The 23,241-nt window shown below is 42.1% G+C and overlaps 1 long non-coding RNA gene across 4 annotated transcripts in view; it reads left to right on the plus strand.

The window, feature by feature from the left end:
- Nucleotides 1–21,953, plus strand: part of LOC116450611 — a 213,586-nt gene extending 191,633 nt beyond the window's left edge. For 3 of the 4 annotated variants that reach the window (XR_004242845.1, XR_004242846.1, XR_004242849.1), the window contains one exon: nt 16,334–21,953. This is a non-coding gene — a long non-coding RNA (uncharacterized LOC116450611). The remainder of the gene's footprint in view (nt 1–16,333) is intronic. The other variant, XR_004242848.1, reaches the window with a different exon arrangement.
- Nucleotides 21,954–23,241: the final 1,288 nt, after the last annotated feature.

Below are 23,241 nucleotides of genomic sequence, written 5' to 3' on the forward strand. Positions count from 1 at the left end.
TTTGGAGTGTAACATTTGGCTTAGATTTAAGCTGGGATAACTGAACAAAGTGGAAAACCAAACAAATAAATATGATTATCCTGCAGTGTTTTGTTTTATGGAGTCAGGTTCTGAAATAAGCAAAGCATGTGGTCTTTAAGGTCTGTAAGACAGACACATGCTATTCCCATAATGAGATCTACTCCCTGAATTAGGTCTTTGCGCTATTAAGAGGTTTTTCTTGTGTTTATTTTGTTACAAGACTGCGTTTTTGCTGGAGTCAAGCAGCATGTTAAGCTTTGGATTTTCAGAGGCTCTTGTGTGATGAGGTTGGTGACATGAATCCCTCTTCTTGAAGGACCAACTATGGTTAGGGTGTCAGTCTCCAAGATCCAGGGTGTTCCAAGAGGTTTGGCTTTGAAATGCACCAATGAGGATTATTTGGGATGGGGGACGTGCACAGAAATTCAGGAATGGGATGGAAATAAATGTATTTTTTACAGGTAGATTATTTGCTACAAAAAAGTCTATGTAGCTGCGGGGTGATGGTGGCTCTGTGATAGAAGCAGGTAGGAAAAGCTGGAAGGAGATGCATCTCCACAACCTCCTGAAGTATTTCCTGTCAGTATTTTCCTTGCTGTTAAATTGAGCTTCCTGATGGTTTATCCTTCTGGTTATCACAGCAGTTTAATACATGACTGTTGCTCATGAGAGAAAAGAAAGGTCAGCAAAAGCAAGGTTGGGATATCTCTGGTTCTCATCTTTTTTATGGTTAAAAATACCTCTCTCCTCAGATGTGAAGGGATGGTGATGCTGTGAGTATCATCCTGCTTGCGATGGAAAACATTTTTCATTGTGTCCCAAAGGTGCTCTAACTGGATTTGTCTCATTTCCTCTGCAAGTTTTTTCCACAGCTGCATCTCCAGCCAGCAGAGTTTGTCTCTGGCTTTTGCACTTTTTGTTCTGGACTTTGTGATCTGTGCTGTCATGAAGAAGAAGTAAGTTTAACTGTCCAGCCAGAGCAGACATGGAGAGCAGGTTTGCAGTGTACCAGACACTGCACCAATTACTCCAAAGACAGGCCCTGAGTACCTCAATTAGGAGGAGGACGAGAGTCAGAGCAGGTGGAAGTCATGGGCTGGTTTGTTGCTGGTGGACTCAGGCAAAGGAACAAGTCACAGGGGAGTCTTTGCTTTTGGTTTCTATTTCTCCTGAGTTACTGCATCTGAATCATGGATACTGTGCACACCTCCAACACGACGTATCTGGGGATTACAGGTGCCTTTTCTCTCAGTTATTATTTTGTGTAGTTTCTATAACTTTGTTGTTAATACACCTTTCTTGTGCAAGATTCATTATTCTGGCTTCTGTGCCTAAATCCTCCTCCCTGAAGAGGTGGGAACTCTCATTTCCAGGAATTTGTGTCTGTCTCAGTAAACTTAAGAGCTCACCAAGATTAAGGATGTCTTTCTGCCCTCCCCTCCTTCCTTTCATTCCTTTTTTACTGTACCTTACATTTGGGGAGACAAGGTGCTCTGGGACCTTTCAGTCCTCTGGGACCTACACTGATCTTCACTGCAGATGTAGTTTCTATCTTTCCCCTTTGTGGCTTTGGCACTATTCCCTACTCTCACAAACCAGTTCCTCCTGATTTAGATCTGTCTGGGGGCAGCTGAATGGGTTTTTCAAAGTTGCATATTAAAAACTACCTTCCTTATGCTCTGTTTCCTTCTGCTGCCTGCTGTTTGCCCATGTTTTCATAGAAGGGTGATTGCACCTTCCCTGCCCTCCAAGGCCTGGCTTCAGCAGTCCATCCCCAGCTGACCCTGTCCCTTCTCCTTGCTGCCTGGCCCTACCTCACAGCACTTGGCAGCACACCTTGTTCTGAGAGGTGTTTCAGTTACTGATGGGTGAGTGACTTGATTCAGAGTTTGGTTTGGAAAAGCTCCCATAAATTGTAATGCTTGACTGTAGGTTATCCAAACTATCTGGGCCTCTTGAGACTCCAAATTGGCCTAGAAGACCCAAGCTGTTTTCCAAGCGTTTGGCACTTCCTGATCCCAGAGAAGCTGCAGATAGCATGGCAACAGGCTCTTGCATGAGAGGGCAGCGTTTTGGCTGCTTGTTTTCACTGGATCCTGCAAAAGGAATGAGCAAGCAAACAAACCCATTTAGAGCTAGGTGGTCCCATCAACCAGGTGGAAACTTGAGGGAGCTGTAAGGAACTCTCTGACTCCTTATACTTGAGATGTGCAGTGCCAGGACATGCTGGCATTTGACATAGTGGGGGATGACTGTGTATTGGCACAACACTGGATTTGGCACCTCAGTGCAGTAGTCCAACGGTAGGTCTGGGTGGAGAAGGGATGCTGCACCACAAAAAGTGGCCACTGGAGCTGGCTTTGTTCAGACAAAACCCCAAAACTATAGAGAAGCTGTGAGTGACAGATTAAAGAGTGTATTTTTGCTTGCACTACAAGCCCTCATAACGGTGTGTGTACAAACAGCTACAGTGTCATGGCTAATGCAATATCCTGTCTGTAGGGAGAGTAGGAGATTTGGACGTGATCAGACTGAGCAGTTCCTTGGCAGAGCCTCAGCAGTTCCAGCGTGCAGTAGTTCAGTGGCTTTCAAGCCAAAACTCTTGTCCAGATCATCAACAGCCACTGATGAACTTATTCTCCCAGACCTTGTCTATACAGTTTTTAAACACATTAGCACTGTCCCTTTATAATCACTAAGGCAGCAAGATTGATGGGGAGAGAGAGAAAATCCTGTCCTTCACAAATCTTTGCAAAGATCCAGCTGTTTAAAAAAAAAGTGGTCAAACTTCTGGATAGGCTCTGTAGAATAACTACTCATTCCTATAACTGCAGTTGTGGATGGATTCCCTGTAGAGTTTGGAGGTGGGATAGAGCTTATACCTTCATTGCCAAGTCTGTGAGACAAAGAGAGCAGTCCCCTGACCTGATGATGTCATCTATTTTCACTCACCTTTGAATCCACTTTTTTCTCAGCCCCAAACCACTGGAAAACACAACTATTTTGCCAAATATGGGCATAAAATGGAAGGCAGGGGGAAAAGCTACCCCAAAACCTACATTCCCTTTACATTACAGTACATTCTTTGGAGTAATTTGCAATGTCCTGGTGTTTTTGCTTTACATACTGCAACCCTCCCTCTCTGCAGCCTTACCCTAGTGCTTAGCCTTTCCTGCCCACATGGTATTCAGCTTCGTGTGGACGTCATGAAGTTATTGCTAAATCACAGCTGGCTTGTCAAACAACTGCTTCTTCCTCTTGCCAATTTTCTTCAGCCTCTGAAAAGCTACAGGACTTGTGCTGGGCCCCACTCAAATGATGTGTTCAGTTACAAACACAAATTAAAATGCAGGACAGTAATAAAGTAGTTAAGTTTTGATTAATTCTGTGAAAGGGTTAATGGGATTATTTTTTTTTTTCTTTTTTTCCCCACTCTCTAAGTAGGAAAAAAACCGACAGAGTGAGAGACCCAAGTGGACACAACTAGGACAAAGCCCTGTTTATGATTAGTATGGCTGAAAATATCCATGTTAGGCCAGGTGCAGATGGCTAATTCCCCCAGACTACAAGCCAATTTAAACCATAATTCCTGAGATAGACCACTTTTCCCAACATTAATGGGAACCAGCTGCCTCCTATTAATAATATGGATGATTACAAGAAAAAAAAAGTGGGGGAGGGAATAGTGGAGTTAGAGAAGATATTATTTTCCAGACTGTTGGCTGTGTCCTGCTGAGGATAATATGGAAAGCTATGGAATATGAGTCTCGAAAAACCTGTCAAGTTAAATACGCCCAGTGTGTTTGCTCAGAAGAAGGATGGAGTTATCAGTGTAGTTCTGTGTTTTGGTGACAAGGTTATTTAAGGGGTAGCAATTGTATTTATTTAGTTATTTGCTGGTGCTTTGCTTTTAGCCTTCCCTCTGCTGAGACTGGATGGTTTTGATTAGCTCCCTAGGAGGGGAGCCCATTGCCTTTGGTACGCTGAGCCTGGCCGTTCCCACTGAGCCCTGATTTCGTGTGAGATTGTAGAGCACATCAAAGTAGAAAGACAACAAATGTTCTGAATTTTCCTCCTGAGAGCCTGACTTGCTGGTTCAAGAAATTTGTTCGGGCTTCCATTATCGTTTGTGCCAGTGTGAGGTGAAATGGGAAGACATGGCAATTCATGGCATGTAATAGCACTGTGTCTCAGGAATGGCTTTTCTTATTCTGTGTTCTTTGTGATTGTTTTCCTTTGGTTGTTATTGGAAGTCTGAATAGAATTTATTTAAAAAAAATAAATGCTACACCATACTTATTTTACTTGTTTGGGACGCAAAAGGAAAAGCCCCATGGTATCAGTTGTTTTGGCTATGCTCCTTGTTTCCTGTGTAGACAGGGTTCTTAACGCATGGATCATGTCTTTGATGAATAAAGGAGACTCACTAAAAATGTCCCTTTTGCCCCTGAAGGAGATGAAAAGGAGCCAATGCCCTTTTCCCAGTTATTCTGCTAGGATTGTGGGGGATTCTTGGAGATGTTTAGCTCACACAGGCTACATTTCTTCTTAATCCATTTGGGGATGGTCTGCAGACATGTGGAGAAAAATCCAGGTCACGGCACTGTAATTCTTGCTGGAGGGTTGTGAGGGGAATTTTTGTGTACCTGAAGAGGTGCATAGCTGGAGCAAGCTGGGATTGCCCTTTACCCAGCCTGAGGGTACAAAAGGGCTTGATGCCTTCCCATACCTGTGGGCCTTGTACATCCCTGCTCCAAAGGCATGTACTCTGAGGGACCCTCAGAGCTTTTCCTGCTCCTCTCTTATGTGTGAGAGGAAGTGGGGGAGAAGCACAGACTAGGCCTTTGATTCTTTAATATCCTCATCATTTGACTTGATGACAGAGAGCCAGGAACCATGGTTCATGGGAACAACTTCCCTCACTTTGATAACTTTCTGTCCTTTGCTAGGTTACAAGAAGAGCTCTTTTCTAAGTCAGGAGCAAAATGCCTTCTAGATCACAAAATCTTAGATGGAAACTCTGAGGAAAAAAAATCCTTGGGCCTTCTAGATAAGGCATGAAACTAAGGACATTCCAGCAACATATCCCAGTAGCAACATTTTGTTTTCATTCACACGTCTTAGTAGCCCAGCCCTTACATGGGTCACCAGAATATCTCTCTGGGGGATTTACTGCAAAGAAGAAAACCTCTACTGCCCCTCTCCAAACTTCAGTAGTATTTAAAGCAGACACAGCAGAGGTAATGAGAAAGAGATTATTGATTTTATGTATGTAAATAGAGCAGAGCTGAGTTGACAGTGTCTCTTTAAATAATTGAAAAATTCAGCTTCATCTGACAGTAGTTCACCAGATAATGAGGCTGGCAGTGGAGGAACGTGAATAATTAGAGACTGGGATTCTTGCTGCGTGGAAATGACCCTTGGGGGCTCAGAGAAAGAAGAATTTGTGGCTGCTCTGAAATACTAGTGGTCTGCTCCAGCATTCCTCTTGTCAATATGAACCTTGTGTTTTTATTGGAAACACATGTCAAAACAAAACAGTGTTTGAGGCTGCTGCTGAGAGAAGGTGGGCAAGTCCAGAAACAGCAAACCTGTTTTTCTGTTTGTTGCCAAAAATTCCATGCCATCAATGCCCATCATGCTCAGATGGAAGGAGAGATGATGAGCACCCTCATAATAAAGTGATTCTTTCTATATATGTATGTACAGATGGAAAAATACCATACACTGGTGATTCTGCTACTACTGCCTCCTCAGTGAAGCTATTTACACTCATAAAATTAGAGAAAACAGGGTGACCAAGGCATCTTGCTATACTTTGATGAAGTCTGGATTGAAGGCTCACATTGCAGTACTCCTCTGGAGAAAAGCTGTAGCAGCAAGTGAGCACTTACCTCTCCTGGACAGGCAGAAGGGCATTCAGTCATATATAATATTTAACTCCGTGTTGGCTGCCAAAACATTTTGAGGACTTTGTAAATTTTGAGTATCAGCTCCATTACCTGCTTTATGGAAACCTCAAAGTAAAGAGGTAACAGACGCGGTATCTGGTGTTTGTGTAAATAGGTCTTTGGGTTTGCTAGTTTTCTTTTTGTGTTGTTTTTTAAATTGAAAATTATTTCATTGGGCTGATGTTAAACATCTGCCTCTTTCTCTGCCCTCCTTCATACCCCACCTCCTGAGATGGTTTTATTTCATGGGTGAATTAAATTGTTTTGGGAGATAAAGCACCCAATTTGTAATGTGCTTTAGGGGCTTTCAGAATGAAAGGCAGGGATTGAAGTAGAGTATTTGGTTATTAGTGTCTCCATATTTCTTTCCCTTGATCTACCTGTCCCATCGTGTTGTCAGATCTTCACGGTTGAGGTTTGAGGCAATAATGGTGAAAGCTGGAACATGTGAGCCCTATTTAAACCCAGCAACATCATATTTCTGGAGTGAATCTAAGCCTAATTGAAAAGGCAAGTGGGTTTCTCTGGCAAAAGAAAACGTGGCTGTCATAGGCTTTACCAAGTTCAGTTAAACAGAGTAGAATGTGCTCTGGCATCTTTGTTTGGTTTCCATTTTAAATATAAAATTAAAACCATATTTCATCTGTTGTAGGCTTTAAGGATGATTTACAAACCTAAAAAAAAAGAACTCTACAGCATTCCAAGGTCTGGCCCTTGAGATGCCAGGAAATAAGTCTCTCCTCGTCTCCACTGTATCATCTCCACAAGAGTTTGTGCAGGCTGCCTTACACACCACCTTATGGGCAGCATGTAGAGTTGTCACCATTCCTCATCATCTTCTTATGTCTTTCGTATTGCTCTTAAATAGTTCAGGAAATAGAAACTGTTTGCTTTCAGGTTTCTAATCAAAGGATTAGAGCCAAGCTTTGGATTGGAGGCCCATGGAGGTGGGAGGAGAGCAGCCCCATTTCTTCCCTGCTGCCACAAGCATGAGCAGCTTTGAGACACTTTATTTCAGATGTCCAAATGTCCCAAAGCTTCTAGGCACAGCTCAATCTGTTTCCATCTTCTGAGATCTTTTTCAGTCATCACTGTTAATTTAGATATATTTCTTGTGGTGAGTATCCACTTTCAGTTTGGAAGATGACTTTTTTTACAGTTGATACACCTTTTTGTTAGTTTGAACCACCATATGATGATTGTCCTATGCCCTTCAGAAGAGAGTTTATAAGAAAGTTTCACCCTCACTATGGGTTTAGTTTTACAAAAATAATTTCCCTTATTATTTAATTATACAAGCTCAATGGATTCTTTAATGGAACATCACAAGTAGATACCCATTCTAAAAAATCTAAGTCCACTTGTTGTGGTCTTTTGATCAAGTGCTGTGGTTTTATTTGTGTCTGATGCATTTTAGTGCCCTCATTTCTTACTGAGCAAAAGCACTGCTATGAATCAGGAATATTTTAAGAAAGGTTATGACAAAATAAAAAAATCTCACATTGAAGAAAGATAGCAGTCAGTCAGCTCTGGAGGGCTCCTTTTGAAGACCTCATCTGTCATTTGGGAATTGGCACTGGCAGCCCCTGGATTACAGAGGAATTATATGCACTCTCTCCTCGCAGCGGTGGCACAATTGTTTTGAAGCTAGGCAGATCTTCTGTGTTTACTATTTGGCAGGTTCTGTGTTTTTGGCTGGCAGCCATGCTGAAATGTGTTTAGTTTTAATTGACAGCCATGGTCAACACTGCAGATCCCAGGTAGGTACTGCTAATCCTGACAAGGCAAGGCAGAAACAGACAGGCTTTTGTTCCAGCCAGCCAGAGACTCAAGCCTTTGGGAAGCAAAGGAATGTTGCCTCTAGACAGTTCTTAACCTCAGGAACAGATGAGACTCCAGTCTCATCTCCTCAGCACCTCTTTGTAAGCAGCCCCCAGCCACAGGAGCTGTAAGAAGTTGCAAACAAAGTGATTGTGTGATCAGATTTTGTAGAATGGTTTAGGTTGGAAGGGACCAATGCCCCTGCCATGGACAGGGATGCCACTTACTAGACCAGGTTGCTCCAAGCCACATCCAACCAGGCCTTCAGCACTTCCAGGGATGTGGCGTTCACAGCTTCTCTGGGCAACCTGTGCAAGGGCCTCACCACCCTCACAGGGAAGAATCTCTTACTAGTACCCAGTGTAAACCTACCCTTTTCAGTTTAAAGACATTCTCCCTTGCCCTGTCACTCCATGCTCTTGTCCACAGTCCCTCTCCAGCTCTCTTGGAGCCCTTGTAGGTATTGAAAGGTGTTCTAAGGTCTACCCAGAGCCTTCTCTTCTCCAGGCTGAACAACCACAGCTCCCTCAGCCTGCCTCCAGAGCAGAGGTGTTCCAGCCCTCGGATCATCTGTGTGGCCTCCTCTAGACTTACTCTTAGGGGTCCATATCCTTTGTATATTGGGGGCCCAGAGCTGGATGCAGCACTCCAGATAGGGTCTCACAAAGGCACAGAAGAGGGGGAAATCCCTCTTTTTATCCTGCAGTGGGAAGCCAGGTGCTACTATCCTTGCACAAGAGATCTTATTAAAGCTGAGAGACATCCATTTTCCTGGGTTTGAGACTTGAAAGCCAGAACATTTACACACAGACCTCTAGTTTAAAATATAAGAGACATTCCAAAAGTGCATATGGTAAGATTTATGTAAGTCACAGTTTGTAATGGTTTAGATTTCACCTCCTAGTCCTTGTGAGAGTTTCAGCCTTGATCTCAAGGGAGTAAAAAAGTAACACAGAACATTAACAAAAATAAAATTTAAAAAAACCCCCCATATGCACAGACTTAGGATGGCTTAGTCATGACATCTAATTAGGGACAGCAATGATTTCTGTGAACCACAGAAATGTTAGTTTCAGTTGGCATAAAATTCCACAGAGTAATACTCGGGACTATCTCTCAGCCTATCTGTCTCTCTGTCTATCAGCCATGCTCATATGCTTTATTATTAGTGATGCATTCCTTCTCATGTTACTGTCTTCCTTATAAGATAATTTCTCAAGGAATTCTTTAACTTCCCCCTGAGGTGCCATGCATTTCAACTAGCTGCTCAGCAGAACTCCATAGCAGAGGGGCTTGTATTTATGGAGGAAAGGTTGCACCTGGCTGTTGGGACAACAGGGTTCCCATCAGCATTTGGGTCTCATCCTTATTAAACTGTTATGTCTCTGACAGAGGACAGAGAATCAACAACATTGAGTTAGACACTACCGAAAGAGGACACTGTAAGCAGAGATCCAGAGCAAAGGAAGTTTGTTGTGCCACTTGGGAGTACATGGGATGTTTGTTCCACCCCTGTGTTGTGGGATGCCCCAGGAGACAGTAACAGACATGACAGCTTTAAAACATGAGGTCAGTGAGTCAAGGTATTCCCCAGCCTCCAGATACAATTCCTGGTGGTAACTCTGCAGAGAGACATCTTCAGAACAGCACAACATTTACAAATTTTCATTTTTTTCTGAGAGCTGTTTTTTTCAATCGTGAAGAAGTTAAAGAGTATCTCCCAATTTCTCATTTTTAGTGGGAATGTGAGATTGAGGTGGAGACCTGGCTGTTCCAAACTTTCCAAAAGGCATTTCCAATAGTAGAGTAGCCCTGTTTTCTCCTTCAACAGGTCTTTAAACTGTGCAGTACTTGTTCATCAGCCTCAGACTTTGATTTGGCACTGCTATGTCGTGCAGATGTAGCAATCACATTTGCGAGCCTGGAACTAATTAAAAATGGAATATTTTAGATCAGTCATGGTGAGTGTGGCCAGATTTACAGGGAGAATACAAGGGAGCTTAAGGAGCAGAATGATCCAGCCTTTTTAAAATGTTCTTCCTTCAACATCGGTACATTACCTACAGCCCAGCTGGGCTGGACCTTTACAGCACTGTCTTTATGCAACCTCTGGCTGGTTAAAGGGGAGCTTTAAGAGGACACCAGTGTTTCATGGTTTGCTACATTCCAGATGTATGCAGAACCGTCTCTAAACTCTGTCTGGCAAGACACTGCTTTTTTTTTTATTCTCTTTTTTTTTAAGAGGGCATGGTTGCCAAGCCTGTCAATCAATTTAACAGGAGACAATGAGTTAAAGGCAGCAGGGAATAGAAAAATCTGGAGATCTGAACAAAAACCAGATGAGGAGATAGATGTGGCTCTAGCCCTGTACAACCATGCATCTGACAGCTGCACAGAGTGGGGTAGGGCCGTCAGAGGTAATACTGTTACCTAAAACTTGGAGGCTGCACTGATTTGCAAGAGCCTCTCCAATCCTGTGAACTCGGTGTGTGAGCGACTGAAGCGAGAGCTCGCCTGCAGACAGCCCTGCAGGGCCTTTGGGGAGGAAAGATTATCCTCAGAGCAATTATATGGTGGGTCACCATCATTTCCTCCTTGCTCAGCTCAACATTTTCTAGCCTTTGCTGCTCCTGGCTGCCAGCTCTGCACCTGCTCCATGCTGAGTCAAGCTGAGAAACAAAGCAAAACCCCTGTGGTCTCTCTCACGGTATAGCCAGGGCTGGTGATGGATCAGTGCTTTTTCTCTTTGCACTTCACCAGCAGCTTGCTCTGGTTGTGACTGGCAACCAGTGTGGCACAACACCAGCCACACACCCATTACAGCACTCAGCACAGCCTGGGGGGGACACTGTGCTCCTGTCACCACAGCTCTGTGTCACCTGGCTGTGCCCTGGGCAGCATCGGTCTGCGAGCGCCTGGAGTCAGGATCTCCTCCTGATGTTCAGATTCCACTGGGCTGTTTGATCAGATCCTTGTGGGATTGCCTTTGAGAAAACAAATTAATAGGATGCCCCAGATGTTACTGCTGCTGGTGGATGGAAAGCTTACCTGTGGATTGTCATTCAGATATGACATTCCTTGTTGGAGGTTCAGATGGCAAAGACTATTGCTGGTTTGTAAATATGAGGATGATTTTTTAGTCCTCGTGCCCCGCAAAAGTTTTTGATTTGCATATGTCAGCATAAGCACATAATTTAGTATCGTACAATGGTATTTAAAAAAAAAAATATTCTGAAAGACCTTTAAAATGAATTTGTAGACAAAAATGTGGTAAAGTGTTGAATCCAGGTGGAGCCACTACACGGAGAGGTATCACACCCAGCTTCACTCCAAGGGATGCACTGTCACCAAAAGGCCCCATGTGCTTCTGCTGAGGGTATCCAGCAGAAGCCTCAGTTTATCAGCTCCCCCATAAAGATAAATAAAAGATCAACTTTTCTTAAACATGGCTTGGCTTGCAGTCTCTGCACAGGGTTCTGTGCAGCATGGCTTTTATTACCATTAAAATGATTTAAATGGAGACTCTGCCCAGCAGCATTGTAGGTGACATGTTCCCTAGCTGCTGTGTATCCAAACAGATTGCTGCAAGGCCTTGAATAAACATTTTGTAAGTCTAGCTCTGAAGCAATTTACATCAAGCAGCATATATTGCATGGATGCCAACTAGTTCTTGTGTATTCCTCATAGAGCAGACAATGTTTTCTATCAAATCTGTTGGGTGAAAACAGAAAACCTATTAATAATGTGTCAGGAACCTGACTGAATGCAATATTTATGTGGAAGTCTCATAGAGAGCTTGTTTATAAAGAGTACATGAATTCTGTGGTTTGTGTTTGAAATGTGTAAGAGAACAAGAATAATTTTAACATTTTTCTCACAGGTACACCTACCCACACAATTTCATTCCTCTTGTAATATGAAGGGTTGATGTTTTTCTCAGAATAAGCTGAATGCAGAGCTCACCAAAGCTGGTCCATGAATTAATCTCAAGAGGTTTAGTCCAGGGTCATGCATTGTGGTAAAGAATTAGACTAAAGCATTCAAAATCTAGCAAAAGGAGCAAATTCCCAGGGCCCTTAATTTTTTCTTGTGTGTTACTATGGTGAAATCTCAAGTCCATCTATTGATTTTGGTGACGAGTTGAGGCTGTGTTGAAACGGAGCAGAACCAGGTCTTGGCCGGCACGGTGCTCGTTAGCTGGTGAGTTGAGTGCTAAGCACCTCAAAACTGAACCTCATCCAAACCCCAGGCCTGCAGGATGGAGATGGAAATTTCATGAAGTGAGGCTTCAGCTGGAGTATTGTTCCTTTTTTGCTTTAGCACAAATCACCAGGGCTCTAAAAACAGCCTCCAACGCTCATTTCTACTGGCACGGCTGCTATTGATCGTGTCCAGAAAGAGGAATGGAAAGACATGACAGAATTGGCAACGATCCTGAGCCATGAAGCTTGGATCTAAACCTCGATCCAAGCTTTGCTAAAGAACAGGAGGGGTTTTTTTTCTGTTGTATCTGGAGGTTTGATTTAATCTCTTGTACTTGCATGGAAAATCCATAGTGCTGGAGTACAGTGTTTCCTCAGTGGATAAGATCTATTGGATCTGGTGCTCTGGATTAGCTTAGTGGTGAAACTTTTAACCTGGGAAGAGAGAGGCTTAAGCAGCATCAGCAGCATCTGTGAGGGACAGGGATCTCCCACCATGGGAACCAGGAGAGCAGAGAATATTCCCAGTGTTCCTGAACACAGCCCAGCTCAAATGTCTCATCTGGCTTTTTTTCAGAACGGTCTCTTTTTTGGTTTGGTTTGGTTGGGTTTGATTTGGTTTGATTTGGTCTGTCAGCTGGAGCAGGTACAGTACTTAAAGCCTGATTCAAAAATTGACTCATGAATAACACGAAAAGTTTAATCAGCATGAACACTTTGGTCACATTGTGATCAATACTTGCCAACTCTCTGCAGTATTTTCTTTTAATGAGTTGCAACTCATTAAACTAATTAAATTCATTGATTTCAACCAGATGTTTGCACCTGGAAGTGCATTTATTATCATTACTTATTGGAGAGGGACTGTGCATCAGGAACTGTAGTGATAAGAGAATGAGTAATGGGTTCAAACTGAAAGAGAGGAAATTTAGATTAGATGTGCAGGAGAAATTCTTTCCTGTGAGGTGGTGAGGTTGCCCAGAGAAGCTGTGGTTGCCCCATCTCTGGAAGTGTTCGAGGCCAGGTTGGATGGGACTTGGAGTAACACGGGAAAGTGGAAGGTGTCCCTGCCCATTGAACAAGATAATCTTTAAGATCCCTTCCAACACAAACCATTCTGTGATTTAGTATTAATTATTTTTAGTTTTAAGTTTTTCTGTCTTCCCAGTTAATAAACAGAAATATTAGCATGTGATTGAGCCAGCTGGTATCATCATCATTATTAAAATCAACTAACAAAATATCATACTGTACAATTTGCAGAAAGACAACAGATTGGCAATTTCTTGTCCAAACTGTATGGTAAATACGTTCCAGTAATGAGTGGCTTACCAGAAAGCAGGAGAGAAAAGACCACAAATAAAATCAATATTATTATAAATATTACTTGCCACCAGTAATTTTAAAAGCTATTTTTTCATCCAAAACATTTGTTTTAAATTATATGTTGACATATTCTGGAAATAATTATGATAGACTATTTTTAAATTAGTAGTGCACAAAGGACTTTCTTCTTTATGTCCTTTTTTACATCCCCAGTTTCTGGTTTCTGCTGTACTAAAATAGACTTGGATAAGGATCCATAGATGTGTATGTGTGTGCATGTAGATACTTTTATTTATTTATTTTTCTGGTTTGGACTACAGAATTGTGTGCTTTGGGAGGCAGGTGGTTTCCAACATTTGCAGAGATCTGCATGTTAAATGAGTTCTGTTTTGTATTGCAGGAAAGTATTGCTACATGTATTTTCATGACATTCCTTTCAGGCATCTCTTTGGGGTTGTTTCCAAAATGCTATGAAAAAAAAAAAGTGATTTGCTTTCAGAAAGGAATTGCTCAGCTAAAAATAATGAATATGTTAAAGTTAATGTGGAAACTCTATATGTCAGAGGTGATGTGGAAAACTGTGGAGACTGAACTGAAAGGATAAATTATCCCAAAAAGGATTCACATGAAGCTGTTACAGAAAGTCTTGCTTCTGCCAGTGTCAGGACAGTTTGGAAACCACAGATGAAGGACCGCTGGTTCTCTGAAGGTTCAGGAGAACAGGACACTTTCTGCTGGTTTTGGTGAATCAGTTGGTTCTTGGTCAACCTATACTCACATTGACCCTTTTCTGGGCAGAGGATCCAAGTGTGGGCGGTGCCCCAAGCCCTGTATCCCATTACGGGATGGCCAAGTGTCCCACAGAGGCTTGTTCAGGCAGGGAATATTTATAGTTCCAGTGCCAAACACAAACTCATGTGCAGGATGAGCTTCTTGTTACAGAAGGAGTAGTACTGGAGATCCTGGCTGGGAATGAAGGTTCCGTGCTGCTGTCCCAGGAAGCCTTGATGGAAGTGCTCAGCAGAGCCCTCCCTGCACAATGGTTGACAGCCCTGTACAGGGGATGCCAGCCCTGTCCCCATTAGCAGTGTCCTTACCACAGTGGTGCTCATGACTCCGTGCACTGCCATGTGTGTCTGTTGCTTCCCCAGTTTTACCACCAAATATCACATTGGCTGAAGGTTAAAAGATAATTCTGATGTGTGCCAGCTCTGCTTTCAAGAGCATTCATCTTACCAGATCGCTCTGATCAATTCTCTAGTTTGACTACCAAAATGAAAATTAAACATCCTGTCCACCAGGAAAACTAATTTGAAAATACATTTTAACTCTAGAGCCATCTTTTACCTGCAAACTTAATTGTGTTCCTTTAAGAAGATATAATTAAGTATCCTCATGGCAGACCATCAGTTTTAACAAAGCATATCTAGAGCAGATAGACATCATTACTAATACAATTCTTCGAGGTGAAGGCAGGAAAATAAATTGGTTGTCATTGGGACATCATCAATATAATGAACATCTGACATGTAGACTCTTTTGTTTCAGATGACACGGACATAGATGAGTAGGAAAATTGTTAATAAGAACTGCAGACAGGACATTGCAGACTGTATCTGTCTCATGAAATGTTATTTGCTGCCAACACATTGCAGTAAAGAAAGACTTTTCTACCTGGGAATAGATGAGAAAAATAAAGTGAAGAGTCACTTTCAGGTATGTCCTGAGAAACTCTGCTCAATAACACAGTTTGAATCGTTGACTTTTTTTACTGCATCTTGGTAGCTACTTTCATTTCAGGCAGGAAATTGGTAGTTTGCCTGTTTTTTATTTCCATTTAACCACTACAGCAACCTTTGATTTTTGGAACTATACCATCTCCAACAGAAGTCAGTAGCTAACATTGTCATTCAGACAAACGCAAAGCAGAGCTGGTTGAAGTTTTGCAAAGCCTATGGGGAAATTTTGACATGCAGAAGTGAATACCCAAATACCCTCGGCTGTCTTGGGGATTTCCGGCAGCATCTGCAGGATGTGGGGAAAAAATTCCAGGGTTGAAAACAGCTGAAAATGTTCTGCAATGGAGTCCCAGCTCAGCACTCTTTAGTCTCACTTGTCTTACGTGGATTTAAGCATGTGCTTATTGTTAAGGGTAAATGTTTAATCCGACAAGGACCCACTGCTTTTCCAAGCAGGACCAAGACTCCTTTTCTGTTTCATAAATTATTTGGGAAGTGAACCTACACTCTTTCAAGTCTTTTCCCCCAATATTCATTAACAGTCTTGGATGGTGTGTACCCTTTGAATCAGTTGTTTCCTATTCAGTTCACATGATGAGTGAATTGAACCACACAATAGAATTCTTTTTCCCAATGAAACACAATGAAGGAGAAAGTTTTCTTTACTTGGAAGAATTTTAGCTCACGTCAAAGAGATTAAAGCAAAGGGGTTTATCAACATACACAGATCCCCACTTGTCAGGATACGTGTGAGCTAAAACCCCACAAGTCAGAGCAAACTAAAAGAAGCAACACCAGCAGGAAGTATCTTTATGCAACCAGAGCAGTTTGAAGCACTGTGCGCACCCTGAGCTGATCAGGAGATATAAATAACCTTCCTCATGGAATGCATCTGAGAAACCATGGCAGACAGAGTCAAAGTGTACAGGGAATGTGAAAGAGATACAGGATCAGAAGCTCAGATAAACATCCTAACAATTAGATACTAACGTGGATGCTCTCCGAAGTTCTCCAAGGCACCTGGGCCCAGCTCACTGACCTCGTGGTGTCATGAGAAATAGTTTTCTGACTGGCTGCTGATGCTTCCTGTTGTTTGACAGGCAGGAAATACAATCCAATGAGCCCTTCTCACTGAAGTTTATAATTTTTGGTAGGAGAGAGAATCAGAAAGTGCAGAGGAAGAGCTAGAATGTAAAACAGAATGCTGGGGTTGGGATGAGGGAGAAGAATGGAAATTGAGAAGGAAAGTTAATCAAGTTTTCTAACTCCACAGAAACGTGCCAGTTTTGAAAGGTATCAGCACATGTGGGGATGGGATGCTGTGCCAGGTAGCAGCAGGATGTGCTTCTGGAAGAGCAACTCAGCCCACTCACTGGTCTAGCCCAGGTAATAACATTCCCCTGGGACTGAGAAATGCAGCAGGATGAAATGAGAGGCTGCAAATGCAGTTCTAAAATGATTTTTCCATGTGAAAGCCCCAAGTAACATTAATCTTGATGCTGTTGTCACTTCTCAGTGTATCATCTTGGAAAGGCTCGTCATCCATTGTTCTTTTTTTATTATTATTTATTTTGTTATTTTGCAGGGCTCTAATTAGGCTGGCAGTGCTTATCTGGCATCCCCTTACTGCCCCAGGGTAACAGGGCAGTAGCCACCAACCCCAGTGACAGGCCCAGCTGGGTATGGCTTTTGTTTTCCTACGGCGAGTGCAAACGGAGCATTCTTTGTGTGCAAGTCTGAGGCTGTGTACACCTGTGTGAACTCTCCAAAAGCAAACAAATCACCTTTAGAAAGCCAAATTCCAAGGAAGAAAAGTGTTCAGCAGCTGTAAAAGGTGTCTCTGTGTTTCATTGTTGATAAAAGTAAAACCCACAGTGACTCAAACCTCAGGATGTGGTGGGAAACCAAGAAGAAAAGGAAGATAGAGAGTGGGGGAGAAAGGGGAAAAAACCAGCCTTCTTAGGATGAGGAGTTCAGACATGCCAGGTTTCTTTGGCACAAACTTTGCTGTCATGAGCGTTGCAGACATTCAGTGTTTGAGTCTCTGCTTTCTTTTTGCTGGCTCTGAGCACAAAGATTTTGAAAACAGTATTGCAAAGTGTTTCAGGTTGCAAAGCTGACCAGTGAGTGTGATAAGCAGCATCCCCTTCACAGGCTGACAGTGCAGGCAGAAACCTGTCACCTGAGGGCTGTCGCCAATCTGTCACTAACCTGCATCTCCTCACTGTGGCATAAACAACAATGACCATTTTCCTCCACATCAGTCCTTTCTTAAGCTCTCCTGGGTAAGCAGAAGGCAGCCACTGGAAGGACAGGGACTTGGCAGTGAAAAAGGGAAAGGGAAAATCTGATCTGGAAATTGAGTACTAAAAGTAGGCATTGATTTCCTGTCAGAGATGTGATGTGTTCAAATTTGCTGCACTGCTTTAGATTGAAAGGCATTTACCCAGTCACAGGGACTGCCAGGTGTGCTGTGTTCAGATAAAATTATGTTTCAGGATTTGTTCCAAGGCCCTGGATTTCACTACACCAGCTCCAGTCATCTGGCTCAAGTGCAGCTTCCTTCTGAGGTGACTTGAAGCTTGGTGGCCTCGGTGTTTCTCCTATGATGCTGTCAGATATTTAGCTATAGGAGCACAAGCTCAGGCACAAGGAAGGAACTAAACTATTCTAAACTATCCCATCACAGACAGTACCTAAACAACAGGACAGGTCTTTTTTCTACTGAACATGTATATTCTTGACTTGCAGTGGAAGAGGAGTGCAGCTACAAGATGTGTGGAGAGCAGAACAGTGCAAGGAATGCTGAGAGTAAGAAATGGAGCAAATTGAGTGAAGGCTGTATGGGCTGGTCTCTAGCGTTCACTGGAAGGAATATTATAGGGTCTTCTGTCAGGTCTAATCAAACCTATGGAGCTGACAGATGCTGGTTCAGCACAGAGATGCAGTGCCTGGTCTCCAGAGGAGGGCTCACCCTGAGGCTCAGCAGCAGTGATGATTGCATTCTTGGTGCTGGGAATCCAGGAATGCTCAGACCAGGCGCATGGAAAGTAACTAAGGAACACAGGTATTGATAGATTTAAATTGCTACCCCTCCTCCATCAGGCCACTACAGAGGCCCAAGAGGCTCACACCTGGAGAGAGATGGAAGCCAAACAGAGCTGCTCTGCATCACCTCCACTGGTGGTGGTTACAGGAGTGGGATTTCAGCATCCCTGGGAGAAGTTTGGCTTTGAGAATAGCAGGTTGTGTCCTTTTAACTTCCAAAGAGGTTACAGGAGTCATGTGAGCTCTGAGTGTCTGGAAAGGTCCAGATACAGGAATAATTGAAGTGGTACCAAGATACCTCAGCAGACACTGACTCCTGATCTGTGCCATGCCTTGTGCAGTTTGGTCTTTGGTAGTTCAGAGATGCCACTGCAACCTGGAGGGTGTCACACACAGCTCCTTTGGACACTGCCCACAGTGGGCACGGGGAGAAGCCACAGCCTTGGCAGAAGCACAAGAGTGAGTTACCTACTGCCCCTTGCTTCTGCACCACTTTTGGCTCAGCTCTGCAACAGCATGTGGGAAGGCTAAAGAAGAAATATTTATTTTAATAGTCAGATGTTCTCATTCACACTTACATATGTGTGTGTGTGTGTGGATACCTCACATATGTAACATGAGTGTGTTTGTTTATCAGTGCGTTTCCTGAATGGCTGTGGTTCTTTAATAGCTCCATCTTCTTATCTCCACAGATAAATAATAACATTAGACCTGATCCCTAGTTATAGTCTGAAGACCAATAACCCCCTGAAGTCTTATGGATGTCTTTAATTAGAATAAAAGCCAAGCAAAGCAATCAAAAGAAAACAAAGGGGTTGATGGAGTCTCTCTACCCACTTGTCTCTCTACCCACTCCACGTGGTTAGGAGTAGAACTGGGTAAATGTTCATTGCAAATGTTCATTGCAAATGTTTGATTTTAGACCTGTCTAGCTTTTCTTGGTATCCTGCAATTATTTTTATACTCATTTTTTGTGCACATTTATATTCTTTGAAATTTTGTATACATATTTTGTATAAATGTGTTTCAACATCCTGGTAGTAAAATGTTGTTTAGCTGTATTCAGGGTTGTTAAAGGCATTTGTGTGACATTCAGTATCCAAGTAGACATTTACACTTGGAGACCTGAAAACACTATAAAACAGAGGGTGAAAAATCAGAGATTCCTAGGTGATCACATAAGCACTTGCTTAAATTGTTAGAAGGCTGCAAGAGTGGACAGCATGACCCAGTGTCATTTTAGTATAAAGGAAAGGGTGTTTTAAATTTCTCATATTTTTTTTCAGGTTCTGATAAAGTTATAGTTCACTTTTAATGGCATAATCTGTGTTCAAGGATATTTTACCTTTTCTCATTTCTTCTTCAGGTGATTTTCATTGGAACAAAGTAGTCCCTTGCTGTAATGCAACTGCCTCTGGGGTTAAACACTTCTGGTCAACTCCAGCCCAGAAGCATATCAGATCTGTTTCTTAGACAATAAAAGAAAATCAAGAGAGAAGAATTGGATGGAGGGGAAGAATTTGATTTGTGGTGGTTCTCTTCAGAAAGTACCATGAGATCTTAAAGAAGACAGCAGGATTAGAATTCCTATTGCTTGTGAATTGCCTGAACTGCATGAGTGAGCCTTAAGGAGAGCAGTAATGAAGAAATAAAACAGCTTACAAGCTACATCAGCCCCGGAAAATAGGAGCATTTCACAAATGGTTTCATCTTCTTTGACTGGTGATACCTGTCAGTGATGTACAATTACTTCTTGTTGTAGTTCTTCTATTGTATCTGAAACACAAAGCCTTCACTCTAAACCTGGTTAAAGAGTAAAACAAGAGAATGCAGCAATTTCTAAACTAGCCACTAGCTCAGCAGCAGGGTTTACTCAGGCTGTTTTGATAGAGGCAAAAAAAAAATTAAAAAAGAGAATAGTTTAAACTTTTGCCTCAGGGGTTGGAAACCTATTTTTCAGGCTGGTTAACTGTCATTCTCCGTGCATCTGTTCAAATTAGCTTCAGACAGTGAAATAAATAGGAAATATGGCCCAAGGGTCCTTGGTTTTGTCAGAAGGGACTTAGAAGTGGAGGAGAAGAAGAAAGAAATCTGGTTCATGAAGGTCTGCTGGGTATTTTTGCTGACATGAAATCAAAGCTGACTGAGGTCAAGTTCATTCAATCGTCATAAACACCCAGTGGACAAGAAAACCCTGAATGTGGTGATACTGGGTGGAAAGTGCAAGACAACATGTGATGTGAACTTCCCCAGGCTTGAACTCAGAGTTTCAAGGAAGGAAAAAGATTGCCAAGTAAATCTGGGAAATGGGTTCAGGGAAGGGGGAAAGAAAAGGTTATTTTCTCACAGTACAGAGTGGCAAAGTAGCTGAGATGTTTGCTGCAAAAGATGTGCTAATGGGCCACATCTGGGCATCGTGAGTCAGACATTTAGATCTTAGTGTCTCTTCGTGTTACAAGACATTACTGTCGACTCTAGAGAGCCAAATGAGGGAGAAGCTTGGGCACTCACACATCTCAGCCCCAGCTCAATACGATGGCTTTTCTCAGGCACAATTTTGAGCAGCTCATGACAAAATCCTGGATACTTGGTTCGTCTTCTCTCAGAGTACTACCAGATCATGGAAGTGTCTTTGTTTCAAGACTCCTGTGGTACCGGTCTCCTCTCTACTCATTTTCACAAGAAAACCCTTCATCACTGCACTGATGTAAAATATTGTATGTCAGTGGTACGACACATATATGCACAACATAGCAAGAAGCTATCAACCATAGCAAGAAGCATCTCCCCAACTTTGTAAGGCTTCCCTCACCCCCTGATTTCCATGGCTTGATGCCTGGAAATTCAGTTTACCTGTTGCTCCTCTGTATCCTCTGTGTGCACAAATCAGGCTGTTCTCAACAAAGGGCGCTTATCTCTCCTCCTTTATTGGATCTGGAGTTGCTAATACATCCATCACCCTTACATAACAGAAAACAATTAACAGATGTTTCTGTTCATTTAAGAATCAATTTGTCTCGGTTCAGTGTTTGTTTCTCACAGCACAAACATAGCTTTGCATAGCACACCTCAGGTCCAGAGTTCTTCTGGACCACCTAGAACATCCTCTAGGTCAAGCATGAAAGGCACTCCTGGAAGCAACTACATTAAAAAATATATTTTTTTGTCACAAACATATCTTGCTATCACTGATGATTTTTCTCTAACCCATTTTAAAGTGCCTAAATTCAGCATGGAAATGTGCAGACAAAAGAGACTTAATTAATCTTATTTTTGCCTAATTTGCACCTCCAGGATATTTTGTGAGAAATAAAATGCACTTCACAGCTCTCTCTGGCATGTACTATAATTACGATCCACATTTCTATGTATCCTAATGATGATAATGATAATGATGGCCACTGTTTCCCACCTCTTTGCTGCGGGAAAAGAGCTGACTGCAACAGGATGTTCTGCAAGTTAGATTTATTCCTAGATTTATTCCTCCCCTCTCTCAGAGGTAAAATAGGTCAATATTCTATTATAGTCCAAGCATTATTAACTTACTGTCCTCATATATTTCAATATTCCAGTGAAAAAGCCCTGCAAAAATCAAAATTGAACTTCAGAAATGTGACTCATTCCAAGTGTAATTTTTAAAGTTTTCTCAATCCATATTTTCCATTTCTTTCTCCAGGTTTTCTGTCTACATGCACTTTGCTTTCTCAACTGAAAAAAAAGGGAAAACAACAACTGAGGACTGAAAATGGAAGAAAACAAAACAGATCTTAGTGCTTGTGGTTCTTCACACTGTGAGAAAAAAAATCCACGCGTTTCCTGAAAGAAAATAAAGATTGATATTTATATTTATTGCAATATGAGCTCCTTTTTGACAGGTGTGTCTTTCCTGGAGTTGTTGGAAGCCACGTAATCCAACATCTTGGGCTTTCTTTTGGGAGAAGAAAAGAAAATACCAGTGTGAGGGTATTTCTGGGTAGAGCAAACCTCTTAGGCAGTGACATATATTAAAGCAGAACTACTATAAATGTCTTGTCCATTTATTCAGATGACTCTTACAAAGAGCATTTGTGGGGTTTTGCTATCTTCTCTGACAGAAGAGAAACTGCAATGAAAGGAAGAAATTCTTCTGTCTGTGTCCAAGGTTAAGGCAATCTGTAGAAAAGAATGAAAACAACACTGGGAAATTAATATCACATTTCAGCAAGGCCTAAATCATTATCTGCAACATTTTGGGTGACTCAGCACGTTTCCTGAGCTTATTCTTGCCTCTCTCTCCTTTCTCTGCTGTATCTGAAGTTTTCCTCCTGCTGATTGTAGGATAAATCAGGTTTATCCTACTGGGCTGGACAGAGACACGGCACTTGCTGGGTGTTACACATCTCCAGATCACTGCAAAGACCTCTGGCTGGGGATAAGAGGTACCTGGCAAAAAGCCTACAAGAAACACAACTAATTTTTAGATTCAATGACTGGATTTTGGAGTTAATGACCAGGACAATGAAAAGAACAGGAACAAATACAATCCCATGCAAGGAACAACCTTCCCTCTTTCCCCAGGCCCAGCGTGGAAATATATTGCTCCTCACTGGAAAATAAAGCTGTGAACACATTGTTAAAAATAGGATGGAACAAGGTTTTAACTTTTTGATTTAAACATGAGAACAGAATTTTTAGGATTAAGCATATTAATCATTCCAATGATATGTGATATTTGCTATCGAGGGTCAGATATGTGAAAGCTGTCTCCGTTTCTTTTTACTTATAGTCTACTACAGAAACGATTAATCATAAACATAAGCAAGACATAAGAGGGGAGAGAGAAAATTAACAGCTGGAGTGGGTAACAAAAAGAGAGAAGCATGAGGGAATGAAATAGAAAAATACACATAACCACATTTGCTGCACAGGTAATGGGAAGAAGAGCATGAATTTGTATTCTTTGAACACGTTCTTGTTGACAGAGTCCCACAATTTTTATTCGCCATAATTTCCTTCTCCAAGGTATCCATTTTTACTTCAAATCCTGATATTTCACATAATTTACATCCTAGAGAATCTTCATTCCCTGCTCTTCCTCCAGATATATGATGAGAGTTAAAATATCTAGATTATACAAAAATAGAATGAATATTC

This window comes from Corvus moneduloides, chromosome 13, assembly GCF_009650955.1.
Source record: "Corvus moneduloides isolate bCorMon1 chromosome 13, bCorMon1.pri, whole genome shotgun sequence".
In the NCBI taxonomy this organism is placed as follows: domain Eukaryota; kingdom Metazoa; phylum Chordata; class Aves; order Passeriformes; family Corvidae; genus Corvus; species Corvus moneduloides.